This window comes from Dipodomys spectabilis, unplaced genomic scaffold, assembly GCF_019054845.1.
Source record: "Dipodomys spectabilis isolate Male_0828 unplaced genomic scaffold, ASM1905484v1 ptg000152l, whole genome shotgun sequence".
Taxonomy (NCBI): Eukaryota; Metazoa; Chordata; class Mammalia; order Rodentia; family Heteromyidae; genus Dipodomys; species Dipodomys spectabilis.
Genome location: NW_024870829.1, coordinates 4,664,049 through 4,673,013, shown reverse-complemented (window position 1 = coordinate 4,673,013; position 8,965 = coordinate 4,664,049). Strand labels below are relative to the sequence as shown.

The following is an 8,965-nucleotide window of genomic DNA, read 5'->3' as shown; positions in this document are numbered from 1 at the left end:
CATGTACACACACATATACATGCATGCTAAATTCAGGATTTATTGTACAAAAAAGTTCAAATAAAATTTTAGTGATTAGGACAAATGATAATATGCCTTATTACAAAATAATACATAAACCATCACCACGCATGTTACATTTTACCTGCTTCTCCACATGTGACCACTTAATTTATTTTTAATTAATTAATTACCTTATTAATTAATTTATTTGTTTGGTGTTAATACTAGGGCTTGAACTCAGGCCCTGGCTTTGTCCCAGAATTTATTTTTTGTTTCAGTTTTCTCAAGACTAGCATTTTACTGCTTGTACCACAGCTCCATTTTTAGCTTTTGCTGGTTACTTTCAAATCAGATTCTAATGGACTTTTTTTTCTTGGTCTGCTTTCAAACCACAATCCTCAGATTTCATCTTTCTGTTTAACTACTATTAAAGACATAAGCCATCAGTGTGGCTCCTATTTTTTCCTCAATAGTTATCTAATGCACATACTTAGATAGTAATTTAAAAATGAGAGTATAGAAGCAAGATGTACAGTGGTGATATTGTCCTGTCAGAAATTCAAGTTAGTAATGTAAATTTATTCTTCAGACCATACCCAAACAATACCATGATATAGTGTAAGAGAACTCACTATTGAACATATTAGCTTTAAGAGCTTTCTGATAGATCCATTATTTATTGGTACCCAACATTAGAAAATTGTATGAGGCATTGGTAAAATAGAAGTCCTTTGCATGACTACATACATTCCTTGTTTTTTTTTTTAAAGACACTTGCTTTCATCTAAAAAGGAGGCCTATCTATTGTCTTCATGTGATTTTGATGATTGAACGTGCTTAGTGAGAAGGTCAAAATGTATTAGTAGTCCTTAACTATCAATTCTCATTTATCTTCTTGTAGAATATAATGATTAAATCAATAGTTCAGAATCATGCTTCCATTGCAAGTGGATCACCAGTAAGAAATCTTCAATACCAATTCCCACAAAGTTTTGTCACAGATACAATCTCCCTGCCTTCTCTGCTGCTTGACTACCTTCCTATTCCTTCATTGTACAGGAAAAGTGTCATTCAACTGATTTCAGTCAGATCTGTTACTAGAATTATCAAGGATTTAGTTTATTGTCTGTAATTTGGTCAAAGTTATGTCTCTTTATGTATGCTTCTAAAAATGTATTTACTAATTTCAAGTAAATACATAAATTCTATTTCCATCTTTTTTAAAAAATAAAATTTTGTTTGCTCTATAAATTGATCAGAGGCATGGACTTTGTGGCTAGATAGGTCATTACACATCTGTCTCTCTCTTTTTCCCTTTCTTGGTTCTCATAAATAATATGATTGCTCCATAATTATCCTAATTTATTTTGCTTTTATATTTTTGGTTGCATCATTTCACTTTTTGCTCTGTCATTTAACAAATCATATACATAGAAGGCATTATTTCCTATTTCTCATTCCTAGAATAAGCTGCACATGAAGACATCACTGGTCCTCATTTTCAGTGTGTACATTTGAATACGGAGGAACATCTTTCCTCTGTTCTCTAACAATTCCTTACTCTCCGGTTAGAATAATTTCGAATAGTAAAATTGTAAAAAGAGAAAATAAATGATGGTGAATAAACAGATGCAGAAAATTCACCGGATATTTCTGACCAGTTCAACCAATGTGAACTAATAAGGAAATACATGGATACCTCATTCCCACTGGCTCTTAAAGTCTCTGGTTAGGCAATTCTTAGGAATATGAGGAACAAGATGAAAAAGTAAGGAATGGTATCAATTAAAGAAAAAAAATGGAGAAAGATCCAAGCAAATTTCTTCATTGGGCTGCCAAAAATATTCGGCTTACTACAGTGCGGAGACTTCTTTCCAAATGGCCACTCATGTGAATATTAGGGATGATGATGAGTATACCTCTCTTCATTGAGAAGCCTACAGTGGACACTTAGACATTGTCAGTGAGTTGGTGTCTCAAGCGGCACATACAATAATTGTAGATGACTGGACACCCCTGCACAGTGCATATACATGGAATAATACCAGAGTGGCTTCTTTCTTACTTCATCATGATACAGATACCAATGCCCAAAATAAAGGCCTTTTGACCCCGTTGTATCTTGCTGCTGAGAATTGAGATAGCAAAGATACGCTGGATCTCCTTCTGTTGAACCATTATATAAAACCAGGCCTGAAGAACAACATAGAAGAAACTGCATTTGATATTGCCAAAAGGATAAGTATGTGTCATTCCCTCTATGAAGTTGTGGAGGGCTGTACAAATTGTTCAACTAAGTCCTAATGTTCGGGTTAAGTTTCTTAAATTTCAAAAATGCAAGTCCATCTTTTGTGTCCCTACAAAATATTTTCACAAAACAAATAAGAGCAATATCTTTTTTTTTTTTTTTTGGTCTGTCATGGGGCTTGAACTCTGGGCCTGGGAGCTATCCCTCTGCTCTTCAGCTCAAGGTGAGCACTCTACCACTTGAGCCACAGCTCCACTTCCAGTTTTCTAGTGGTTTATTGGAGATAAGAGTACCACAGACTTCCCTTTCCAGGCTGGCTTTGAACAATGATTCTCAGATCTCAGCCTCCTGTGTAGCTAGGATTATAGGCATGAGCCACCAGTGCCCGGCAACACCAATATTTTACTGTAAAAATTCATGGATTCCGTGGAATTCTTCCAAATGAATTGCCTGCATTGGATGTCAAAATGTATTCAATAGTTTTTGTATACATGTATAATGATTTCTTCAGAGTTTGTGATTTTTTAATCAGAAATAATTTTAACTTACCTGTTGAAATGAGTAGTACAGAAAGTAAAATATTTCTGGTGCTTGTCTGAAAAAGTATATTTTAAAATATTCTATATTCTATGTTTGCATAATGTTCATAATTTATTTTATTTTCTCCTAGATATACTTTGAATTCTACATTACTTTATAACATATAGGTTAATTAATGTGTCCTTTCCTATTGCATTCCATATAAAAACAGTTTGATTCCTTATTTTTTCTAGGTCTTTATTTTTCTTTGGGATAAAATGACAATGTTGTCTAATTTGAAGTTTTGTAAATTTTATGCTATGTAAACGCCTTTCTGAGCTGAAGATTTAATACACTGATGTCAAACTAAATTTAATTATATGAATTACGTGTATTGTTACACTTGTAATTTTGTAATCAACCTTTTAATAACTTTTTCATTTCTTGCATCTGAAGAATGAAAAATATGGAATACTTCTCAAATTTTCATATTATCCTTTTGCAAGTGCCATGTTAATCTCTGTATTGTAATTTGAGTATACGTGCTGCTGATGCATGTAGTATCCTCTAAATTTAAGTTGTTAATGATGCAATCTTTATACAGGCTTATATCTATGGGTGCCTACTTGTAACAAGGAAACCTTCTTGTTCCTAACAATGCTATCGATCTTATTTCCCTAAAATTCTGTGAATATTGGAAAAATTATATTGATCAGTCGATTGTTCACATTTGCAAATTTTTTTTGTCAATGACTATCAAGTCTTTTTATTTGGAATTTTATCGTACTCTCAATTATTTATAGATAGGTCTAAAGGTGATGGCTTTTTCAAGTACTTATTTATCCAACTGAATTAGCTTTGTGGACCTAATGAATTCAAAGTAAGCATTGCTTAAGAGCTACTTCTAAACTTGTTCAGCTGACATTTTCCCAAATGAGGTGTTACTGGTACAAATGTCTACCTGAGCCTTTACCCTTCTTCCATGTGGGAATAGACCAATCAGAATATCTTACCCTGAAAACGTAAATTGTCTTACTTGAACAAAACTAATCTTGGTTACAAGGGATGATAGAGAGATGAACAGTTCAAACAGAACTGTTCAGACTAGAAGGTATTTTATCAAAATATAATTTTTATTATACCTTCCATTTCAACAGTAACTAAAGCCAAGAAGGTGAAAAAATTGTTCATATGCATGATTACTTAATGTCCTGGATTGTCTACCATCCAACCAGGCAGGAACTTACACTACTGCCTTTTTATCACCAAATATTTTCATAGTTGCAGGAGAAGTCCATATGTTTCTCCTCATTATTAGGCATTAAATTGATAATGTTTTAATCACAGTGTTTCCCCTTGCCTACATGCTGTAAATCTACAAATGGTAAAGCTTTAGGTCTAACTCTATCAAACACTGAGGCAGAGATAATGGAATAATACTTTAAAACAGAGTTGCCTTTGATACAGTAACTACAACAGAACAATGCAAAACGTGTGCCTTTTAATTATATTAAATATAGTTATATATTTTATATTTATATGTGCTGATTTTATATTTCACACAATGAAACTTACTAGAATTAGTTGATAATTTGACAAATAAATTGATATTTATTCAAATAAATTGGATTGAAATATAAACAATTAGGTTTAAAAAATATATTAGAATATAAAAAAGTATCAATGCAATGTCTTTAGTATAAACTTGTGATACATTCTAACTGTTCTGGGTCTTCTGAATTCACATGGTAAAAAAAATGTTTTCCTCTAATCTATAATGAATTTTACTCTGCTGCTCTGTTTATTGTTTTAACTCGCTAGTTCCAAACTTTTTCTCCATATTTCTGAAGCATTCCTACTGATTATGCACAAATTTTGCTAAGATGCCTAAAGCATATTATTCTTCTGCAGGACCCATGGGTCATAGGATCCCAGGTCCCAGGTACCTGCATCATCAGATAACAAGGGCAAGACTTCTTACCAAGGCCCACGCAACATGTCAACACAAAGTAATTGAAGACCCATCTCAATTTGTCATTTCCTATATTTCAGGGCCCCAATTCCTTGAGATGCAGGAATTAGCAGTAAGCAAGTGTGAAATGCAAGGGAACTTAGCAATTGTTTATCAGAGAAAGCTATTATTTCTATGACCATTAATCCCAAGATTTATGCCATAAAGTCATCATAGGCTAACAGTTTCAAACTTGTAAGGGGCACTTTAAAATTACTTAATTCACATCATGAATACCTTATCTCTATTTTGACAAAATACTACACCTCTGCTAATATGACGCCCTCCTTGTTCTGAAAAGAACACCACAATAAACTGAGCTGCATTATTTTTCCACCACTGGTATTCTTGGGATCACAACACGTACAAATATTATTTATATTTATACTTTTTTAGCTATCATAGATATTCAGGATGCTAAGATAGGAAAATTATGGTTCAAAGCCCACCCAGACAGGAAGGTTTCTTAGAATCTTATCTCCAAAAAACTTCTCCACAAAAGACAGACTCAAATGGCACTGAGGTTGAAGTGGTAGGGCACGAGCTTTGAACATAAACAGGCCCAGAGACTCTGTCCAGGCCAACAGTTCAAGCTCTAGGACGAACCAATAAAACAAAAACTAAATTGAAAACAAACACCAAACCTAGCATTTTTCTCCATGTATACAGAGGCACGTAAATAAGGAAATGGCTTCCTGTGTTACATATAGGTAGAAGAAAGAAGATGTCACACAATTACTCTCTTCATACCATATTAAACCAAACCCTTAAAAATTGTTTTTTCTAAATATATAAATTAATGTCATCCATTTGTTGGCAACTCTGTGTAGATTATTCACATTAACATGGTGTACATGACCTGTGGGAATTATCTAATAACTATGTTCTAATTATAACACTCTTGAAAGAATATCTAAGCAAATAGAATGCCAGAATCATTTGTGAATTTTTCAATTTATCCCTCTCCTTAAAAAGAATTTTGTAGTATCCTGTGGAATATGAAATTACAAATAAAACCAAAAAATATATTTTAAACCTAAATTCTAATTTAACAAGGTCTACAAAGTCCTACATTAGACGATCTTTGCTATTTCTCCAGACATAAGCTTTTGTAATCCTTCAACATTTATTTGGAATCCAACAGAATGATGCTTATTTACTTTTGCAAATTTTTGGATCGGAATCATGAGCTATTTTGCATCTAGGAATGTTCTGTAATGATGAGAGCATTTAAAACGCAAGTGAGGATATATATGAGTTGCATTCATTCTGAAACTTGACTTCTAAAAACATAATGACAAAATTAGCCCAAACTCTGAACTGTGTGTTCTTTCTTGTTGTTTGGCTTGTAATACTGAGACAAAATTATTCTACCTGGTCCAGGGAAGGTATCGTTATGTAATTCCACTATCTAATCTCCTGTCTGAGTGCTAGAATTCCAGGCTTGTATCACATTGCCCTGCCATAGTTTATTTAATCTAGAAACAGACTAGCAATTTTGAACTTCTCCTATGATCTTATCCACTAGACTGCTCAGACTGTTTATGTACTATTTTCAAAGATGTTTTTACATTTGACACAGGATATGAGCATTTTCAGATGCACCTGCAAGGTTCCCTGATTCATTCCACCAAGGATCCTATCCAATTAATAATGATTACTTGACTCTCTTACATCTCTGGTCCCTACCTATGTAATATTCTCAACTTTGGGGGAAAGTTCACTTGAGGGCTTTCTAATATTAAAAATTATCACTTGATTCTAGTCGTACTCAGGACCTATTTTCTATAGTTTTCTAACTTTTCTACATATTCTGAGAGTTGTTTCATTTGTGTATTTTTGTGTGCACCTATAAGTGCCTCTGTGTGTATATGTATGTTTGTATGTATGTATGCAAAAACCTAAAGCTGTTATTCAGCAATCTTGCTCGTGACTGGTATTCCAGCTTTTGGCTGGTTAATTATATGTAGTGTCTCAAAGCCTATACTGTCCAAGCTGGATGTAAATTGAACTTCCCAGACTCCTTTACATTCTTAGGTTTTATTTTTCCAGGAGTATCAACTTTCAAACTTCAAACACTTTTGTGAGTGTAAAGTCTAACCTGTAGCCCAGATTTTTGACTCAAGAATTCATATAAAGGTAGATGAACATATACATTACATATCCTGAGTGTTCACTGTTAGAAATGTGATCATAAACCAAGTTGTTGTGAGATCTGAGGATTGGGGTTTAAAGCCAGCATGGGTAGGAAAGTCCTGGAGACTCTTTTCTCCAATAATTACAAGAAAACTGGAAGTGGCACTGTGGCTCAAGTGGAAGAGCACTAGCCTTGAGCTGTGTTTCAGAGGGACAGCGCCCTGTCCCATATTTCAGGTGCCACGAACAATAACAACAACAACAACAAGAAGAACAACAAAAGAATATAAGAAAAGGAATGAAAAAGATGTGTGATCTTAGCCACCAGGTTCATTCCTATTATAATTCCTGTTCTCTCAAGATGGACTCTTTTTTTCCAGTTAAGTCTATTCTCCCATATCTGACTTGCATTGGAAACAGAATCATTCTTCCATTCTCCTTTTTGCACATTTACATGATTAGCAAGCGTGATTTAGAAAGGGAGTGGCCTCATGCTTCATGTTCCACTTAGGAATAATGCTTTCGCTATTTCACTCCAATAAATCTACATACTGGACTTGGCTTTATTGTTTCAATGTTTTCTTATTTGTAGCGTCTTCTATATTGTATTGAACACTTATACATAAACAAAGAACTTCTTTTTCTCCTATAATTGCTATTGTTTCTCTTACTGTTAACTCATGTACACTTGGGAAATTAATGCACAGCACATAGACTCACAATAAAAGATCTGAGAACCTTCTTCCCATTTAAAATTCACCTTAATTTACAGAGCACATAAGAAGTTTGAACAAAATGTTCTCATGGGTAATGTATTTATAAGCAATTTAAATTTCATTTCTCTTTACTAAGTTGTCTCTGAAACACGTGTTACCTCATGTCCAAAAGTGTCCTTGTGCTATATCAATAAAGCCAGAAAACATTCATTTTTTTTCTGGAGCAGCACCATAAATTGTTACTGGAAGTAACTGTTAATGGATGTGGAAACTGATCCCAGGAGAGGAATTGAACATAGAGAAATGACAAAGTTGAAGTTAACTATTGCTTTCTTCTTTGCTGTATAAGAAAAGAATCCTAGGCTGGAAGGAAACTCTGTCCCTGATTTTTTGAGTGTGTCCTTTACTCATATAAACCTCCTCTGTAAACTTCTGTCTGAGAGTATTACAAAAGGAAACAATATGCCATTTGAAGGCCAGCATAGAACAAAAGGAAGTAACTTTGTTTTAAAAGTGTTCTACTGCAAAGAAGCAAAGATATGGACATTTTAAGTGTCTTATGGATGGATGTTTCACTCCTGAGATGATTCTATTGTTGCAGGAATCAGTTATCAATTCCTTTAGTCTGGTCCTGAGTTTTCCATAGCAATAAGGATTCCAAAATAGCAGGATCCAGTGAGTATGATCAGCAAAAGCAGCCTCTTCCCAGACAACCATTATTTTAAGGAGAGTCCCAAAGAAATACCCAGGGTTTGTTTTGTTTGCTTGTTTGTTTAGTTTGTGCTGGTTCTGGGGCTTGAACTTAAGAGACTTGCCCCTGTCCCTGAAGAGTTGTCTTTCTTTCCCACCTGGCCCAACGCTAGTACTCCACTACTTGAGCCAAAATTCCATTTCTGTCTTTTTTGGTGTTTAATTACAGATAAGAGTTTGACAGACTCTCTTGCCTGGGTTGGCTTTGAACTAACACAGCAAGAAAACTAAGTGATATCAATTGGATGTACTTCTCTTTTGAACCAAAAAATATTTGATGAAGTTTATTATAAAGCTAATATTGACAATTTTTAAAGAAAAGAATATGTTTAGCAAAAAAAACATAACAAATAACTCAGCAAAAGTAGGTGCACCACTAAATCATTTGGGACGATTACTATTGACTTCATCATTCCTTTGGGGGAAACTTAAAGCCATATTTGCACTTTTTTGTTGGTTGTGGGGATTGAACATTGATCCTGGGCACTGTCTCTCAGCTCTTCAGCACAACTTGAGCACTCTACCACTTTAGCTACAGGACCACTTCCGGATTTCTGGACTTAATTGAAGATAAGTGTTTCA

The 8,965-nt window shown here is 34.1% G+C and overlaps 1 pseudogene; it reads right to left on the bottom strand.

Moving 5' to 3' along the window:
* Positions 1-3,230: 3,230 nt before the first annotated feature.
* Positions 3,231-3,327, bottom strand: LOC122118465 (annotated as a pseudogene).
* Between the last annotated feature and the right edge of the window lie 5,638 nt (positions 3,328-8,965).